At 39.4% G+C, this 21,155-nt stretch overlaps 1 long non-coding RNA gene across 1 annotated transcript; it reads left to right on the top strand.

The window, feature by feature from the left end:
- Positions 1–4,626: 4,626 nt before the first annotated feature.
- Positions 4,627–20,615, top strand: LOC115401011 (uncharacterized). The gene is made up of 3 exons (XR_003932850.1): positions 4,627–4,638; positions 16,024–16,027; positions 20,448–20,615. It is a non-coding gene; the product is annotated as an uncharacterized LOC115401011 (long non-coding RNA).
- The last annotated feature ends 540 nt before the right edge of the window (positions 20,616–21,155 follow it).

The raw sequence follows: 21,155 nt of genomic DNA, 5'->3' as shown, positions 1-21,155 counted from the left end.
GAGACAAAGACTGTCACAGTCAATGACGTACTAGACCTCTCACTGCTCGGCGGACAGCAGCGGCGCCATGGCAAATCGGCGCTGACTTCCGGTAGTGGCAAGAAGCTGTGGGGCGCTATGCAATCCTGTGTAAATACACAGACTTCAAGGCTGCTTGTCATCACTGATGGGACAATATGTGTTATGTTATGGTTTTTACTGTTAACTGACAGTAAAATCTCTGTCCTAGGCACGTCGTCATGGCAATCACAGCGTTGTTTAGCCCTCACAGACAAGAAAAAAAGCATGTTTGTAGTTGACAGATACGGACTTTCGGTCTCAATAACTCTTAAACAAAATGTCAGTAACATACAAAGGGCGCCTGCATCCCATCGTTGTGAGGTGGACGATAGATAGATAGATAGATAGATAGATAGATAGATAGATAGATAGATAGATAGATAGATAGATAGATAGATACTTTACTAATCCCCACATGGGGAAATTCAGGGGTCATTTAGTTGCAACACAGACTAAACAGGATATGCTACAAGCTCATTTTTATTAAAAGTATCTGTCTATCAAGCAGCAGAAACAATATTGATTTCCAGAGGTGGACAGAAAGTAATTTCCCATGCCATGTTTTCCATGTACCCAGTCAGTTCTCGAAGAGCTGGGCTGATTGTGATCACCTGGGCCCAGAACTGTTTGTTGCAGGTAATTCAAATCAGCCCAGCCCTTTGTTAACTGACTGGGCACAACAAAAACACGGCATGGGAAAGTACTTTCTGTCCACCTCTGTTGATTTCTATAAGCAGCCTGTCGTGCTGTGGGGTTAAGGGACCGTCTACAATTTACAAGACGCTGCAACAACAGTGAAGACAAATACCACAAAAAAAAAACAAAACAAACAAACAAAAAAAAAACATAATACCACCACTGGGATTCACTGCAGTGTCACCATAATCACTACAACCTACATTTGTCTCCTATCAAATTTATTGGATATGGCATTTGTCTTCACTGTTGCAGCATCTTGTAAGGAAGACAAGAAATGGAAAAAATGAAAGCATGAAACAAAGTAATTGCAACAAAAAATAGAAAAGTTCATTTACAGTAAATGAAAAAAGTGCACACTGGCATATGAATGCTCTCCTGAGGAGAATCTGCTCAGCTGCTCAGTCACTGAAACACTGTGTGTCCATGGGGCAAATGAAGTGGTGTTTTAAACTTTTTTTTCCCTTAAAATACAAAGCTGACTTTGAATGCTGTATAAAACATTGCAGGTTGACTGTTGTTGTTGCTTTTTAAATTTGGCTCGGAACAACAATGATGTGTTTTTATCCAAATCCCTTTTCGGAAGTCCTCCACTCTGGCCCTCACAATCCTGTCTCCAAAAAAATAAAAGAGAATAACAGTTAAGTATTGTCAAAGTAACTTTTAGATGACAAAGGATAATTATACAGATTCCTACAAAGTATTGACTTCAGTTTAAGTTTTCTCATCTCACAATGTGGAATACTTTTTGAATTCTTATAATGGGAATGATTTTGAAAGAGAGAAAACTGTCACAGGATCAGTCGTTTATCCAGCCACTGTGAGTCTTTGTCACAAGCCCAAATAAATCACTCCAAATGATACTTTTGCTTTGTTTGGAGTTGTTCTGGCTTTGCACCCTCAGCCCATCTGTGTTACACTTGGATCAGATCCTGACAATGCTTTGCAGTTAGCAAACCACCGATATTTCAAGTGCTTCATCCGCAGTGGTTAACATTGCTATTCAACGTGTCAACCTGTTTTATTCAATAATTTTCATTTTGTCTCTGCACTAAGTCGCTTCTGAGAAATCAGCTCTCACTTCATCAAACACTGAAACACTTTTCTTCGCTCCATCTTTAGCCATGAAGAACAGCTGCATTGAAACTAATAGTGTCTAGCTGTAACATGCTGTGCACGTCGTCTCTAAATAGCATCTGATATTTCCTTAAATGATCAGTTTACATCACAACATAACTCCTTAAATGAGAGTGTTTCAGATTTAAGTGTGTCACACCAACATGAAAAAAATGGACACAGGTTTTGTCTTCTAAGGACCAGTAGATTCTCAAGCTTTCATGTATTCCCTATTTCATGGAAATCCTGACGGTTTTAAGCACAGGGTCTTCAATCAATGCAGTGTGGATGAAGCAACGAATAAATGTGGACTGAATAGTAATCATCCCATTTTCACATGTACTAGAAGCATAACAGACGGAAAGAACAAAGAGTTCTCTCTGCAGAAAGCACGGAGTAATTACTGTTTGACCTCAAATAAAACTTGGTGGGTTATGGGTGAGCGGCATACATGAAAGATGATGAAAATAGCTGAATTTAACAAAGCTCATATTTGGGTGAGAATTTTGACCGTGCTGAGCATTCACTCTGATCTAATGATACTAAGTACCTCAGCAGCTTCTGAGAACCTCTTCTATTTCACAGAAAGACTAATACCTGTCCCCACATGATTACCACTCCTGCTGAGAGCAAGAAATGGAAACTGAGTCTGGCATACTGCTCAGTGTCACAACTGTGAAGCAACAAGATGGCATGTAAAACTAAAGACACAAACAAAACACAGTTCAGCAGGAAACAAACCCGGATGAAAGTCACTGGAGACAACCAGGTTTTCTAAACATGGGAAACTCAGCGAGAGAAATCTTCATGTTTACATTACAGCTGCATCAGCGTGAGTCAAACAAGCTCAACGTTCATTTTTAATTTATAGAGAAGTAACTGATGTTGGCTCGTGGACAAGTGACACATTAAAAAGAGAGTCTGGTGTGGAATAAAGCAACCGTTTAGTTGAGAGTCATCACTTTTTCACCTCAAGTTACTGATCTAAACATCTTCAAAACTATTTCCCCAATCCAGTAGTCGGGTAAATCCAAGAGAGAGCAATGACACAGGAAGGGGCTGTCATGGCTCATTTAGCCACATTTTGATTACAGTTGATGTGGACCAAGCCCACAGTAGATCTAATGTATCACCTACAGACAAAATATGCGTTGGGCTTTACAGATACTAATGTACCACAACAGTTCGACACAGAACAGTCAGAATGACACCATTCCACTGCAAAAAGCACTCACGGTGGAAACACTGCCCTTTGAATCAAGAAAAGGACAATTTCATCTCATAAACAATGTTCTCTCGTTGCTTCTTGGGTAAAATTATTAACTACAATCTACTTTGATGTGTGGTGGTAAAAAATGAAAGCTTCCTCAGCATTATTGCTCATGGTGATGGGATTTTCTACAAGCAGTATCCTCTCTCAGCACTTTGTCACACTACAGAAGTGAGTCAAACACGTTGGAGAACATGTCTCCCACCTCCCCGAGGAGGGGGGTGGGTTGGGTGAGGGGCGGTCAGGGAGTTGTTGGACGGGGGGGACGTCTGCTTGGGGGAGAGACTTGGCTCTGGGATGGCTGCCAGTTGTCTGAGCCCTGACAGCCTCTCTGGCATGCTTCTGGTCTTCTCAGGGGTCAGAGGTCATATATGCATTATCACTCTGACGTTTACATGATCCCACTGATTTTTAATCACTCTTCAAGTTCTGCATGTGGACTCATCACCTTGTTTTCCTGTGGTGGGTTAGACTAAAGGCTATCTGTAACAGGCCTCTCCTGATGCTCTGGTGTAATTTCATACCTGGATTCTCAGTTTGCACACCGCAGTTCACTACCAGCTATATTCTCCAACAAAAGTCCGTAGGATGCCCTCTGTCACATTTTATGCAGGTGCAGCACTGGTCGTCTTAAGGGTCGATATTAATTTAAAGACTGTCATAACTTTGCAGTCTTTTTTCTCTCCACTCTTTTTGTTGTTTTTTGCTTGTCTGTTCACTGCTTTGTTTCTTTCACTTTCTGTCTCTTTACCTGTCTTTCTGTCCTTCTGTTAGATCCAGCAATATCATATATCAGTAGTCAAAAAGAAATGATACCTCAGTCTCATGTTGATGCCATCCTCAGGCATGTAGAAAAGCCCAATCACTGCAATCAGTTGTGCTTTAACTAGGAGAGATCTAAAACATGTAGGGTCACCGGCCCCCGAGGACTGGAGTTTGACATGTCTGCTGTAAACCATCCACGCACCAAGAACCTAATCACAATGTACTGACAATCTGGAAACCTTGAAAAGTGGAATATATGCATGTTTGAGAGTGGTGTACCATGAAATCAGATGTAACAGGAGTGACGGAGGAGCACCTGAAGCCCATGCATCTTCAGAGGAGCTCAACACCTTTTTAATTTATCTACCTCAGTGGGGAAATCTAGTGAGAGGTGAGGTGAAGAAATATACACAAAGTGAGAGCAGATCATATCCAGGAAAGCACCAGACTAATGATTTCCTGCCCCCTCCAGACAGTCAGAGATATTCCCCTTCCTGAGTAATTACCACGTTGCCACATCTTCAGTCTGCTCCTTGACACATAACATGTGATTTGCCCAACACTGTAAATCCAACGTCTGTGTGAACATTAATGAGAAAAAGAGGCTCAAAAACAGTGAGATATATCTCACTTTTGATATCATTAGGAAGTGTGCATCTTTATGCTTCAGAGGGAGTTGGAACTCAAAAGGTAATTGCAGAATGTGTTTTTACTCCCAGACAGGGATAACAGTTCAAGATTAGAAACACGTGTTTGGTCATATTACATTGTGCCTCCCACACTTTAAGATCTGTCCATGAATGCTTGGTTTGAAAGCACAAATTGTGTCTTTTTACTCAAATACACAGTAACCCTCAAATGCTTTCACACCAGCTGCTTTATAGTGGACTGTAATGAGTTTTGAAACAAAGTGCAGTGTCTCAGAGCAGTCCTGTGAAGTAAGTATGACTGGGATCATCCAGAAATATCACTGGTGCAAAGTTTGTGAAAGCAAAAATACCAAAATGTGCCCCAATCCCCTCGGTTCCTCCACAGAGTTAAGCTGAAAAGCTTCATGGAGTCTGATGAGCTTTGAGTTTTGGCTTGTTTATTGAGTGTATCACATCTGAAGTGGTGAAGATAAATGCCAACAACTATGGCCAAAACCTGCAGCCAAACCCAGATTCTTATTGTTATTCAGAGCAATAACCTCCTAGACATGTGATGATCAACAACTCAAAGGAACAGGAAATGTTTTGTTTACTCTATGCCTCATGGAAATGGGCTTCATGGAAAAGTCCATAAAAGACAGAAATTTAGTTTCATATATTAAAATGCTTCATGAACTTATTAAAATGTGAAACATATGAGTCTCTCATGGAAGGACATGCTGCAAAGAATTATCATAGAAAAAACAAGCTATAGCTCCATGAACTGTGTGTTCCACATGTGGCCATCACAGCAACGAAAGCAAGAATTATTTCTCTCTATATTGATTAATTTATTACTGTTATAATGTATCCTTGTTTATCTTTAATTCTGAGCACTCTTTTGAAAAATTCTTTTCAATGTGTCAGAATATCATGTCATATTTTAAAATGATAAAAAAAACAATTGATAAAATATCATTGGCTCTGTACAACACTTAGAATTATTATCTACCTGCCAATGAGACAGAAAATGTGGATGCTTTTCAATCAGAGTGGGGCAGCCACAGTTAAATCTCATGCAACCTTATCTTGTGACACTAAGACTCTCCAGTGACAGAAAACAAGTGGAAAAAAAAGAAGTAATTCCCTTGAAAGTCATCATTAAACCTGAGAAGACGTCAGTCAAGACTTTTCCCACCGGACGGCAAGCAGCAGTTGTCTCTGCTGAAATATATGATATCAAGTCTACTGGGATGTGGATTCCTCTGGAGGGTATTTAGATATTAAGATATGCTTAAATAAAGGTGGAAAATCCCCATGTGGTTCTTGTTTTGGTGTCTTTTTTTGTCCCAGAAAATCCAACAGAAAACAACACAGAGAAAAAATATATTTCCTCAAACAGAATTTTGATGCCCACACTTGGGAGGAATAAGGAGTAACAAAGATCATCAATTAAATTTTTTTTTTCTTGTTTTGTATTTTTGTTGTGAAAAATCCCAAAAAAGTTAAACAACAAAAATTAAAGGGAAATTGTTTTGTCTGTTTTTAGACATTACTGAGAAATTCAAAAACAGATCCCAGAAACGAAATCCCACTTTTTAGATTTCATTAACAAAAATCCAAGCACAGGCGCTCAATAACGGTATTCTGGAGGCAGGTTGATAAAGAGTGAGGACTTATGGGATAGAGGGAGTTAAATGCACGAGGGAAGAGGGGACACAGGTGAAAACACATCAAACTATTTCAGACACAGAGAAAAGGCAGAAAGGAGGAGCCAGTGAACAGAGAAGTGAACGAGATAGAAAATGAAACATGAACTGAAAAATGGGTAAATGATGCAGATTTGATATACAACACAGAAGAACCCCTGACAGATAGTATGTGGGCACAGTCTATCCAGGTAACAAGAACCCTGATATTTTTCTGCAGTGTGATCACTTTTCTGAGGACTTATTCAGTCTCAATATTCTTTAATTGAAATGAAAAATATTCTGCTGCCTCTATTGCATTAGCGCAACACCTATTTGTGGAAGTTCAAACATCAATAAGACACTGTTCCCAACGAGCAAGAAAAACAGGATCTTGCAAGAAAAATAATTTAGGCTTGATTGAAGCATGAATGGGCGGTTTGGCTTCAGAACAGTTTTCTTCCAGCAGATCATAAATTCTGAGCACAATTGAGGACACTGTGATGCTGATTCGACCCCATTTGTAATTGTTTCTTCTTTTTTTTTTCGCTCGTAGTGAGTTCTGGTGTGAAAGATAGTCTCTGACATCTTATGAGCATTCAGTTTAGCTCTTTACTCAAGTTAAAACCATCCATCTATTTATCCATCCATCCATCTCGATGACACATGCGGGTGACAGCCATGTTAAACAATCCCGGCTTTGAAAATTAAAGCTCTCTCCAGTGGGTTCTTGACTGACTCAGCTGTCTTCTGGGATGTTTCTAGGTAACCTCTAATGGCAGGTAACCAGGGGCATCCTAATCAAATTTACTGTGAAAGAAATTACTTTTGCTCTCCTGAGATATCAGTGCTTCAAAAGAAAACTTTGGAAAAATCCACTGCTCTTCAACCCTTTGATTTAATGTCTTACTTTAATAATTTCTTTTGCTTGAGACTGAATTTTGAACTACCTTCTCTTACGAATCAGCTTGTATGTTCTTTTGTTGATGTATTTAATGTCTTGGATTATGCCGTGGTTTTTAATGCATTTAATTACTGTACAATGTTCTGCCAATAAAACCTTGTGGACTGTAATGATGCAATGGGGGAGAAAAAAGGTCAACAGACCGTATCTGTAAGTGTTACACTCACATTTGCTCTTTTTTTTTTAACTCTTATTTAGACTACAGGCACTGAACACCCCAGCAGCAGCCTGCCTGTGGAGTCTGGCTCGGCCCCCCACGGAGCTGCAGCTTCGGGCATTTTAACAACAATTATTCAGAGGGAAAAATCCATATTCTGCAAGCTTGTTCCTTGTCTTGGCTGTGTTTTAATTAGATATAATGGTCTATTATGGCCTCTAACATAGCTATTTGGCATAAGTTATACCTAATAAAATGCTTGCATTTATTTTATGCAAGCATTTTATGCAAGCATTTTTTTTTTTTTTTTTTTTTTTTTTTTTAATCAGGACTTTCAGAAAGTCCTGTTAAAAGAGATATTTGACATTTTTGTTTCACAGGCCATACAAAGAAAGTAGAATTGAAGAACACTTCTGGGAATAAGTCCTGAATATTTCAGTCAAGAAATAACTGCAATCTGAGGAAAACAGAGGAAGACTGTCAAACATTTGGTCTCACCGTCACTGTTCAGAGGTCAGACAGGCCTTGTAATCACTGTGTGATGGTAGGGTTGCACAAGTATTGCATGCCATAGTGTTCTTATGCAACATGAAAAAAAAGAAGATAAGACCCTGTGAAGTCAGACAAATTCACGGCATACTCTCGGTTGTTTTTCTTTTTTTCTTATACAACCAACCTCAGTGGAATTACACCTACAGCCAAAGAAGTTAAAGCTCTCAGCTCTAACTTTATCCAAAGGCTAAAACTTTAATTAGCTTGGTAGTATGATGGTTTCTTAAAAATGATTGCAAAGAAAGGTCAGGTGAGGTGATTCTTGAACTTTCAAAAGACTCCTTGAGTCTCAGACTATCAGCAGCCAAAAGCTTTTCTCAGCAGCTGCCCAGCGATGTTGAAGTTCTTGTAATTTATGACTGCAAAGCCAGAGAAAGCTACAAGGAGATAGCAAAGTTTTTCCAAGGAGCCATTTCACAGATTTATAATGTAATTATGAAATGGTGGCAAGTAGGAACAGTGGAGATCAGGTTGAGATGGGAAAGAACCCGAAAAATTTCCGAGCAAGTAGATTTGCAAAAGCAAAAGAGCTCTGGTATGATGTGACAGATGAAGTATTAACAAGCCTAATGAATTCTGGGAAAACCTTTGTAATTTGACCTACAGTGAGTCAATCACCCTGTCTAACTCTATGAAGCTCTTAAAACAAGCTAAATGTATTCTTCATATTGCATATAAACATATGAACACTACGTGAGGATTTATAACAGAGAGAGAGAGAGAGAGAGAGAGAAAGAGAGAGAGAGAGAGAGAGAGAGAGAGAGAGAGAGAGAGGGTGGTGTGTGTGTGTGTGTGTGTGTGTGTGTGTGTGTGCTTAAAGAAAAAAAAAAGTTTTCTCGCCCTTCCTGGTTGGTATGTCCTGCAAGCTCAGGCCCTCTACCAGTGGCCTGGGAGCTTGAGGGTTCTGAATCTTAGCTGTTCCTGGCACTGCACGTTTCTGGACTGAGATCTCAGATATTGTTCCCGGTATTTCCTTGAGTCATGCATCCAGCTTGGGGGTTTCTGCCCCGAGTGCCCTGATCACTACTGGCACCGCTGTGACAGAGTGAGAAGTTCAGCCATCCAGGAAAGACAATGTAGTTGAGAAGCTCCTCCTCCACATTGAAAGGAGCCATGTGGTCTAATTAGTAAAGAAGGTGCATGGATATATGTGTTTATGTGGGGTCAGTTGTTAGGTGTTGCTAACGAGATGATAAAATCCTCAAATTTGACTAAATTTATATGAAACTAATGCTTCTTTGTCATTGATGCAGTGTTTTCCCATGGAGCCCATTGGTGTGGTTGTCTTCCTTGTCAAACCAAAAAATGTTTCTTACTGTGTTTAAAATTTTTTGTTATAACTTTGTTGTGTTTTCAGTAGCCCATTAGTATTAGTAGTTTTTGCTGTTTTCCACTATTGTTTCCATTTATTGTCTCAAAGTTCACAGATCTTAATGCAAATCTACAAGCATGACTGCAGTTCTCCTAAACTTTGTGTCACTTTAAGCTGTTGATTTGCATTTAGAGAGAAGCCGTGGCTTTATTATTACTTCTCCTGTTCATCCATCGTCCAGTACATCACAGAGTCATTTTCTCTCCTGAACTGTGAAATGAGGGTCACAGACGGAGCAGGTTTCAGCTCAGAGGGGTTTTCTGCTGGATGACAGATTGTCAGCTTCGGATAACGGTGCTGATGACTTGAATGACTTAATTTCCACCTCACACACGTTCAGAGATAACTACACACAATTAACAAATGGTGTCAGTAGTCAAGTAATAAAACAGCTGCAATCGACAGTGACATCGAGGGTCATGGGGCTTGTCAAGATGGAATCTCTCTATCAAGTCCAAAGAGATGGCTGATGTGTTTTTCTGAACTTTGAGTTATGAAAGCTTTGCATTTGTTGCCTATATTGATTATGTCAAGTAAAAATAATATCCTGTATAGCAGATGACAGTAGAGCATTATTTCCTTTGCGTTTTTTTATGCAGACTTCATAGTTTCCTCATCTAATGATGGTGATCATCCACATGGCATTCGGTGAATGAGTTAAAACTCGCTGCTTCTGAAGCCCTGTCAAAAATTAAGAAGACATTTCACCTCAAAGAATTTTACACTGCATCTCATCTGCATGACATTCTGTCTCAACGTCTGAGTCAGATCTGAGCGTGTTGAAAGACAGATTAAAATGTAGGCAGTTCTGTCTTTTCATATTTACTGAACCCAAATGAAGAGACCTTTAACCACAAGCTATAGCTTGGACTCAGTAAAATACCTGAAATAAAAAAATAAAAACAATAAAAAAAGAAAACATTTAAGTCAAAGAAAATAAAAGCTTCCATCAATGTAACCTGAATCCATAAATCAACCTGAAATGGAAAAAGGATCTGAGACATTGACAGCTAATATTTAAACATTGTTTCATTTAAGTGGAAAAACTAGAACAGGGATGGGCGACAAGATGTTTAATGTGACAAGACAATAATTATGTTCTTGGATGCATTTCTTCTTTATCAAGCCACTCAGTATGCACAGATGATTTAATGTCTATGTTGTGCAGACTGCAACTGACTGATTACAAAAACGCGGACGGGAAAATCCAGCTTACTAACAGTCCAACTAATAAATAGAAGAAACAAAGAAACAAAGAAACAAACAAAAACTGGCCTGTTTTATTTTGATAAAAAAATCAACATAAGGAAAAAATTCCGAGCTTTGTAAAATGTGTGTGAAATGTAAAAGCTCACAGAGAGGTTTTAAATATATGCTGTCCTGCAGAGTGCTGCAATGAAAGCGCAAACAATTGTGGAAAAAAAGTAATAATTAATACATTTAAAAAAAAGTGCATGAGGCTGAGTGAAAATAATACTAATTATTATTATTTTTCTTTAAAAGTAGATTTGTTTCTATTCTTGCAATGAAATCACAAATTGTCGAAGAGTCATTGCTAGCTTAGAGAAGACTTTGATTGTTCAACAATTCCTGAGAGTCTTGTGTTTGGTGATTTCGAAATAAGGCCACTGTTATGGGTCATTAGGTGTTTTTTCACAGTATTTAGAAATTGGAAGCAGCTTCCAAATACACAAAAAGCCATGTTTTGATTGTTTTATTACGATAGTGTTAAAAGGATAAAGATAATTTTGAATAATTATAATAATATTGTAGCGGGATCTGTTGTGATTTGTTTAACAGTTCAGCACTCTGGGTGCTCATTCTATAGTGTGATTACAGCACCCACTCAAGTGTCAATTATTGCTTGAAAATTTCAAGGTTTTCCGTCCAGGAAAGAAAATAAATCTTTTATTACCGAGTGATGGAAAAAAAAAATCACGTGGAGGCTAACTCTCACATTATTTGCCACCACAACAGAGCAAATTACCATCTTTCATACGGCACACAAGAGAAAAAAAAAAGAGTTTCAGGTGATCTGCAGTTCTTTGGCACTGAAATTGTGTGAGATTATAATGTGGTTTCCACTGTGACAGCGCGTTGCTGAATCTCTGTCATACTAATGACAGCGTAAACATGCCGCCTTTCCAGCACAGGAGAAGCTTTGCTGTGTCCAGTGTCTTTATCTACTGAATGTACACAGTGAGAATGATCAGCCTGATCCGGTGCCTTCATCTGTCCATCTGCATGACAAATGGGATCATGGCCCACATGTTTAGCTGTCGACCCCAAAAATTCATTTTTTATGGACAGTTAGAAAGGAGCCAGACCCACAAGTCCTGTTCATTATAAATATACAGTTTTCCATTTCTCTAAGAAATGGAAAATGGTATATTAGGCTGTGCTGCTGACTAGTTCCACTGATTATGTGCATTTACAAACTCCCACACCTTGGGTAATTGCCACAACTCAGTGTAGTCCACTGTATCTGCAGAGCTGATGTAAGTGATGTGAAAGTAGGGAAAAAATACGGAAAAATACGGAAAAAATATGATTGGGATTAGATGAAGATAAGGGAGACTTTTCTAAAACCTTGGATGAGTGGGTCATTACCATGGAGCAGTTTGGACCTGTGAAATATTGTTCAGATTTATAGAGAAAGTCATTGCTCTTTAAGCAGTGTTTAAGACCATCATGAGACAGGTTAGTTTTACCCTACTGGGGCTGTTTTGTAGGAAAACCTGAGGCTGTCTGTCAGACAGTTGAAGCTAAAAAGAGGATGGATGCCAACAAGACAATGATCCAAAACAGAAGTAAATCAACTTCAGAATGGTTTCAGAAGAACAAAATACACTTTCTGGAGTGGCCAAGTCAAAGTCCAGACTTGAACCCCATTGAGATGCTGTGGCATGACCTCAAGACAGCGATTCATGCCAGACATACCAGGAATCTGACTGAACTGCAGCAGTTTTGTAAAGAAGAATGGGCCAAGATTAGTCCTGATCGATATGCCAGACTGGTCTGCAGCTACAGGAAGCATCTGGTTGAAGTTCTTGCTGCCAAAGGGTGGGGGGGGGGGGGGGGGGGGGGGGGGGGGGGGGGCACAAAATATTAAATGTGATGGTTCAGTTACTTATTCCTCCCCCTTCTGTCATTGTTTGCATGCTATCCTCATTAAAATATGAAAACCTATAAATGTCTGGGTGGTTTTAGTTAAAGCAGACACTGTTTTTTTTCCATCTGTGTGATTTTGACAAAGATCAGATCACATTGGATGGTGATTTTAAGCAGAAATGTGAGAAATTCCAAAAGGTTCAGATACTTTTTCATACCACTGTACAAACATACACATACACACAACGTAGGAGAACAATTACCATATTTCCACCTGTCAAATTGTAGAAATTCCTCTTATTTTGAAGTGGACAAATATTGCACTTTCATTTTACTCTTTCTGACAATAGAAAAGAAAAAAAAATGAACCCAGCAGTAAAGGTGGCACTACACCAAAAACACGGAGCTCTTCACAAGAACAAGGTCATCTCGAGAAAAAAAACTTAATTGTTGGGGATACGTTGTACTTCATTGTTGCATTCTTTCCTGCCTTGTCCTTGTGCTCAAAGAAATGAATAAACAGTTCATTTTTGTCTTTTTATCTCCACCCTGAGCAGTTGTAGAGTGTTTGCTACCTTTGTATCTGTGTGTTCATGGAAAACAAGTTTAATTTCATTTTTTTTATCCACTATGCTCATATTTTTTGGGACTTATGCAAGAGTGATGATTCCATCATTAGCTGTAAAGCAACTGTACTGTGACTGTTGGATCTAGAATTAGTGTTACACTACATCACTGCTTGTACAATGTCATTTCATGACACTTATTTGCTAATAATACATTATAACATTTCAGAAAACACCTCATTATAGAGACAAAAATTCATCAAAAACACTCAGACAAATGACTCATGAAATAGTTTAGAAAAGATATGTATTGTCTTTTGAGATCCAAATGAAACAATGAACACAATAGTTGAACTGATCTGAATACTACTGTAAAGTCTACATAATACCCGATAAAAATCTGATTCGCGACCCCAAATTGACATGCACTTTCTGTGACCCCATGCTATTAATGGGTGTGTGGCCAGTGATCTACTGAAGCTGCATGTGCAAAAGTGGTGTGGATCATCCCCTTTAAGGGAAGATTTTGTGTGTGCTATCAGCTGTCACCATGGAGATTTGAGAGAGCAAACTGGCTGTTTATGAAAACTGAAGTTTGAAGCCATGGAGTCAGAGGAAAATGAACACACTAACAGTAATCTTTGTTTTTTTTTCTTGTTGTTGTCATTTCGCTGGAGAAGGTTGTCACTATGCCCTCATGTCATGTTTATATCTGTCATTTTTTTCTGATTACAGTGAAAAATAATCTAAAGTAAAATGACAGTTTCACAGCTTCGTCTCAAAACATAGCTCATGCAAACAGTGGTCTTACACTGACAGCTCCTGGAGCTGCAGTCAGTGCGTGCAGTGTGATACATCTCTGTTGCACGATGTGTGTCCATCTCGCCGAACAAATACTGGATCAGACACAACAACAAAAAAACTCCCTGTCCAAAATCATGTAATTCAAAACTATTTATGTGCATTCATGCTTTTCCAAAATTATTTGGCGACCCCAAGAAGTTATCTCCTGACCCAACATTGAGAATTGATGTTTTAAAGATCCAGAAAAGCTTCAGCAGTTTGATATCCACACCCACAGAGTCAGTTCCTGAAGCAACTATGTTAATTTTGACAGATAGTGACAAAAGCCATTCCAATAAATACCGTCTGTCAGGACAAAACAGCTGGTCTGTGCTTCATCCATGAGTTTTGATCACAAACAGCAGCCCCCTCTGTTTTACTGGAGAACGACAAACCATGAAAACCAATGAAATAAAGTTGAGTTTACTTTTCACTGTTCAAAGCTAACGCTCTGTCTGTCACTTATCCTTCTGTGCTGTTCACACCATTTTTTTCAGCACACACTCTAATATAAGCTAATTGACAATAATGGAGTCATAACCCAGCATGCAATTGGGTGGTCAGCCTTTGTAAGCTTCTTGATTAGAGGAGTTATCTGATTGCCCACAACCCCCTGGTTCCATCAAGCACGCAATTATCTTGTCACTGATCTGTGGCGGTCAGTGGTCAGATTTTAGTGGCTGATTTTTATCGGAAAACAGTGACAGAGGAGAGAGATAACAGTGAATGGACTCAGAGGGGATTTTCGACTTGTTGTCGAGTTACAGCAATATTCTGTAAAACCTCTGACTCCAGTTAATGCACATCCATTGAGAGATGTGTTAGAACTACTTTTTCAGAGTTTCCAATCACACATAGTGTTCACATGTGCAACATATTGTTTATCATGAAGAAAAAAAAAATGAGGATTTTGGAGAAAAAAAAGACATGTTGGTGGAAGAATTAAGGGAAAAATCCAATAGAACAATCAGATAAAATATACCTGTTGTTCAAATGTTTGGGGACATGAGGTAATTAGTGTGGCAGCATTGTTGGAGTCAGTAAATTTAAAGAGTAGTTTATTAAGCTGCACAGCAACAGTCTCAGACGACAGTACAGAAGCCGTGGGCGACGGAGGTTAATAGAAACACCCTGTGAGTGACACTTCACACTTTCACTCATTTTTCTAACAATCATAAGCTCGTCTCTCCTGACTGACAGCTGGATTTGACCATTTTCTCTGTTATCTCCAAAACGCTCTCTATAGTCCTTCACATCATCCAAGTCTATTATCTGCCAGACTTTTTTATACATCGACTGATGGCTAAGACTACTCCAGAGGGGCCACAAGTCATGAATTTGATGATTTTTGACTTTATTTGAAATTTTTTTAAAAGACTTGCAACTCGACTTGGACTGACCAGTAATGACTTCACTTGGATTTGAGACTTTTGTCTTGAAATGACTTGCTGCTTTCACCCAATGCAGAATTTTTAAAAAGTATGTAAATGAACACTGCACCACTCGCGCTCCCTCTTACATTTGTGTGTATGTGGTGTGTGTGTGAATGCTTGAGCGACAGGCACAGCATCCAATCAAATTGTGGTACAACAAGCAACGAAGAAGATTTGAGGTTTTTTTCAAAATCTAACTATTACTACATTTTCAATTAACAATGTTGCCCAGTGTAGTGTCGTTCAGGTACAAATATTGACAGGCAGTCAACAAAAAAATGAATTGTAGCGTGTAAAACATGTGGCACGAAGACATCAGATGGAGAGGCAACGACTTCCAACTTCGTCAGACATTTGAAGTTGCACAAAACTTGGCGAGTTGAGTTAATAATCTAATGCTGCGTTAGCGTATCTGCTAGTTACTGTGCTTGCATTGTGAGGAGTTTTCCGTCAGGACCGGTAAATGAGGCAAAATGCACATTTATTTTATAGTACTTTATACTTTAAATTACCTCTTTTTTATATGTCTGGGCCTCAAGTAAAGACATTTATATGAGGTCATGCTCTTACCAGTATGAAAATAAAAATCAATAACAATCATAAAATCATATTTCAAAAACACAATTTATTTGGTTACATGTTTTCAGAGAAGAGAGAAGAAAATGTCTCTATAAATAACAAATGTAATTCCAATTTGTTTCTGCTGATTGTCAGAACCGGTTGTGCAAGGTGCAGCACAGACACAGCAACCTGTGCCTGTGGTTGGTGAAGAAGAGCAAGAGGAGCTGAGACAAGGAGGAGGGCTGTTTGTAGCATACCATAAAGGCAGAAGAAGGATGTGAGGACCAATCCAGGACGACAGCTAAGTCACTACCTTGACATAGCTGAAGGACAGAATGCCCTCTTATTCTGAGCAGTGAACATGAAGACTCTTGCTGCACTGTTCCAGTGGCCACCAGAGTGTTGGCAGAGCCGGCATCCTGTGCTCCAGTGGAGCGAGTTTTCAGCCATGGTGGCATCATTCCATGGCCCCTTCGTGCACAAATGACTGACAGACTTTTATCCAGTCTGGTCTTATGCAAATGCAATGCAGCATAGGGGATTAAAAAACAAAGTCAACAAGCCTGTTCAATATTTTTAATTATTTGATACGTTTCACCCTCTCAAACACACGCACACAAGGTGAGATGAGGTAAATATAGATTTTAAAAGCATTCATAAACTGAGAAACTGCAATTTGCATGGCTGCGGGAGCTCGGGGTGCGGAGGGTGCTGCAGCAACCCCTCGCGAATGTCACAAAAACTTCCATAATTGAAAATTACATCTCCTACTTTTATTTCATAAATAATAATTAATTTAGCTATGTTTCCCCATTAAATGCAATTTGATGACAGCTTTAAAATAAATTCAATTTATTAAAATGAATCTGCATTCTGCATTTTTGCAAAGGGTGATGTTGCGGCGCAGCACTCACACTCGCGGCTCTTGCAGTGATGGGAAGTTGAGCTCTTTTCAGAGAGTCGACTTTTTTAGCTCAACTCCCAGAGAAGAGCCGACTCTTTCGACTCTTCATTCTTACCTTAAGCGTATAAAACTTGACAGCTTATGTTTAGTGTTTTTAAGAAAATCACCATAATTGCCCATTTTTGTGCATTCATTCTGTCATAAAATCAATCTTATTGCTAATTTCTGATTTGCCACGAAGAATCAGGTCTGAGAGTCGTTTATTTTGACCATGACACATTAGTAGTGGGAACTGCCCAGCCAAGAATGCAAAAGCACATTTGGAAAGTTATGACAGCAGGCTGCAGCACAAGGTAAAAACACTTCTTCACTATGATTTTGCTGCCGTGCAGTCAGTAGACACGATTTATTAACTGCTGAACTGTACTGAAATATGAGTTTTACTAAGACTGCATCATGTGATGCCATCATTACTCCTGTTAGGCCTGAACATGTGTTCAACATGTGTTTTTTATTCTGCCTCTGAGCAGTTTGCATTTTTGTGATGATTTTAATGTGATGTTGATGGTCAGCAACCCCTGTTGAAAATAATGTCCTTCAGCTATGGCAATTTGTCTTCACTTTGTTGTTAAAATGACTTAAAGGGAAACTCAAACTCAAAGTGTAGGACTTGTGACTTGACTTGGAATATGCCTGTTTTGACTTGGACTTGACTCAGGACTTGAGGGTTTTTTACACTGTAGAAGGTTTTAACTGAGATAATTGAGGCAATGATTCAACTGTGCTGGCAACTAGACCACTGTTCCACCCCTCAGGTGTTCAGGAGAACATTTTTTTTTCTCGCACATCAAAAAAAAAACAAAAAAAAAACTGATCTAATTGGATTTGTGAAGCACTTCCCTCTGTAGTTTACTTGTCGTTAGTAATACCACGTATGAGTAAACATGAATAAACGTTGCCTCTGAAGGGTCGACCACTGCGCCTTGAATGACTGCGCCAAGACCAGCTTCAAGCTGTATGTCATTTTTGACGTGTAATTTCACACTCAGTTCTGACAGTGTACATAATGTAACAGAACCCAATCCGTGAGTGCATCTTTAAATTAATGAACCGTCACACTCATGGCCATTTTTCTTAATCTGTTGTTGTTGTCACAGACAGCTATAGACTGAAGCCAACAGCCCAGAGCAAATCCCACTATTTCCCTTGAACTGCCTATCAATCACCGCTCCTGTCCTCCCCCTCATCAGTGCATAAAGACTACAGCCACTCATTGTCTGCTCACTGCAAAGCAAAACAATGTGTTCCACTGAAAGAAAACCATATCACTGCCTTTATTTTATGAAATCCTGTGAGAATAATGAGTGTTAACAGCAATTTATTTTGACACAAATGTCACATGAGCAGCTGTGAACAGATGTGAGTCACATGTCTTTGAAATTCCTCCAGAACACTGCACGTTCAACATGACACTCCAAGTATGACTCTGTTGAGCGTGCTCTATAAAATCTGACTAACGAGTTCACTCAAGACTCAATGTCAAGTGCATCATTCCAGTTGGAACAACACTCAATAAGAAGCACTGAGAAAAGACAGTGTACAGGAACATCTGTGCTGAGCATGATATGAAGCCTGCTATTCCCACTGGGACACACCTGAAAAAGCAGTAGCGAACTGCTGAGCTCCTGAGGGATTTCAACAACCAGACTGACAGTCAGCTGCTTGCTAACCATCCAGCCATAGAGGTGGATGACGAGGAGCAAAAGATGGCAGCAGCAATGGATGTAGAAATTCTGATACGTAGTTGATCCCAGGAAGAAGAAAACAAAAGGCTCAGATACTGCACATCAGCAGTGTTTCAGAGATCGATGATCGAGTGGCTGAAAAGGTAAGTAATCTAAACATTATGATCCAACTCCACCACGAGGAGAGTGGCTATGGAAAGTTCCACGGACAACATTCAGAAAAGTGCCAAAGTTGGCAGGCTAGAGAAAAGGGAAGCATAGGACCTTTATCTTGTCTGTCATTAATCTCACATCCGTTAGTATTTTCCAAATAATTAGTGTCAGCTGATGCGTTTTATACAGTGTTCAGTGAAGGTCCAGCTGTTTCTGAGTCACCACAGAGCCACTGATAAAATTGTTTAAGCATGTTCTTTGTTATGAAATGACTCCACTTCTGTCTGTCACCATCACGCCAGCAGAATCAAAGATCCCTAGTATGTGGGAGTTCCTAGTCTGAATAGTGATGCAGCTTTCACACAAGTTCTCTGCTCAACTTTGGGAAAAACTGTGTTTTACCCAAACATATTTTGCTACATTTCATTCAGTGTATGTTTTGGACATGAGCTATCTTTCATCCATCCATCCACATGGACGGAGGCACCACTAACAATCCACCAGTCTTTCATTTCTCTGCCTTCCCGTTTGATTTTACACCAAACATCTTTTCTCATTTCAGGTGTTTTGGCTTCGTGCCCTCGTATCTTTCTTTGTGTGCTAATCACAGAAACCTGGCTCGAATGTGTTTCACCTGTGTCCCTTTTATGTAAATACATCCCTGACTTCTGACTGCGTTCGTGCCAGTTCATCTTGTTACTTGTGTCAAGCTTACCAGCCGTTCTTTGATTTAATTTGGTCCTTCATGTTTATGTATACTTGGCTGTTTCTTCTTTTTTTCCCCTCATCCTCCATCTGTACTTTCGCCTGATTAAAAGTCAATTTTTATACCGAAGCTCAGCTCGTCTGCCCTGTTTCTAGATTGTAGACAATAAAACCAACTTCTTTTATTCCAAACCTTGTGTGGAAGTTGTGCTCCTCACTTCCAATTTATTTGCAAACTTCAACACATTAGGGGTTGAAGAGAGATCAGAGTTGTCTAAAATGTGTCTGAAAATAAAAAAATAATACTCATTTTCATGTGAAAGTGTGTAATTAAACAGCTTCCCTCTTATCTGATGATTGTTAGATCAGTGAGTGGAAAAAAATGTAATTCATGTACATCGTACCATATATTCAACTTCAGTGTCAGAAATGTTTCCTCTTATTTATTTCTCCTTTCTCTTTTTCTGATGAGGAAACTCTTCAAAGATCATTGCAGCCTTAACTTAAACAAAATGTGATAAAAAAGCAGAGACTTTCAAGTGACGCATATCATATTATCAACAACAGATCAGATGAGGATGAATTAAAGATCTTCATGAAAGCGTGGGATGATAACCATCCATCAAATCAAAGTGTTGTTTCAAGTCACACATCCTTGCATCCAAAGTGAGTTTCTTCCATCTCGAAACAGACATGAGGAATAAATCCAAATCATTCTCATCCCTCTGCTTGTAGACACATTTCACTCTGTGTTGTTCTTTGCTCCAAACAATGTTCTGTTGTGAAAAAAAATCAAATTATAAAAAATGCATCTCATAAATATTTATGGTGAGGTATGGAGGCTAGTCATCATTCACTGTTTCCACCTTCGAGCGTGTTGTAATTATGCAGCTGGATGATCCATGCATGTGGAAAATGCTGGAAACACAAACATGGTGAAGACTGTGCTGCATGACGCTCACATTCATCACTAAATCAGATGTGACCAAACTCAATCTCATGTTTAAACGACACTGGCTCAGTGTAACTCATCAGTTCAGTTTACATTTATGCTTTCATTTTACCCTAATTAGTGAATAGTCAGACTGACCCGCACTGTGCTGACAGCTCAAACAGCACTGTGTACACAATTACATGTTCAAATTGACTGGCTTCAGTGTGCAAGCCAAGCTTTCATAGCAACGTTGTTTTTTTAACCTTCAGTGTCAGCTCTTCCGATCATTATGAAGCAGAATTCATCAAGCGTTGGATTGTTCACCCACTAATAGGGAACGCGAGCTGGGGTTAGACCATCGTGAGACAGGTTAGTTTGTTGATGTGTTATTGCAATAATGCAAGTACTAAAGAATGAATAATACATGCAGGGTAGAAGAACTGTGGTTATGCCGACCAAATCCAACAAACAAATGCAATATATACTTACAGACAGACATTCATTGACTGGTAAACCAAGAAAGGGGGATGAGAGAAAAAAGTCAGGGCTGGATGAGAGTATACGAGTCAGAAGTTTGAGGATCCTCTCACCCATAAAAAGTGGTCATTAGCAGCTCAAAGAACTCAACAAAAAAAAAAAAAAAAAAAAAAGAAAAGAAAAGAAAAAGTCTCTTGTCTCTGGAGTGGACTACTGTACTTCAGGACCGAGAAGCAGCAGCAGAAGCTGCACCACCTCACAGCTCTGCTTCTCAGATTCATGGGATAGGGCGACCAAATTTTGGAATTTCTAAAAAGAGACCCTGCGGGTGTTGGGGGGTGGGGTGGTGGTGGTGGTGGTGGGGGTGGGGGTGGGGGTTGGGTGGCGCTCGATACACAAATTCAGATAGGCCTCTCGGAGGTTGATGAACATGCTTTATTATGCTTCAATGATG

This window comes from Salarias fasciatus, chromosome 14, assembly GCF_902148845.1.
Source record: "Salarias fasciatus chromosome 14, fSalaFa1.1, whole genome shotgun sequence".
Classification (NCBI taxonomy): Eukaryota; Metazoa; Chordata; class Actinopteri; order Blenniiformes; family Blenniidae; genus Salarias; species Salarias fasciatus.
The sequence above is the reverse complement of the archived record's forward strand: the minus strand, read 5'-3'. Positions and strand labels throughout refer to the sequence as shown.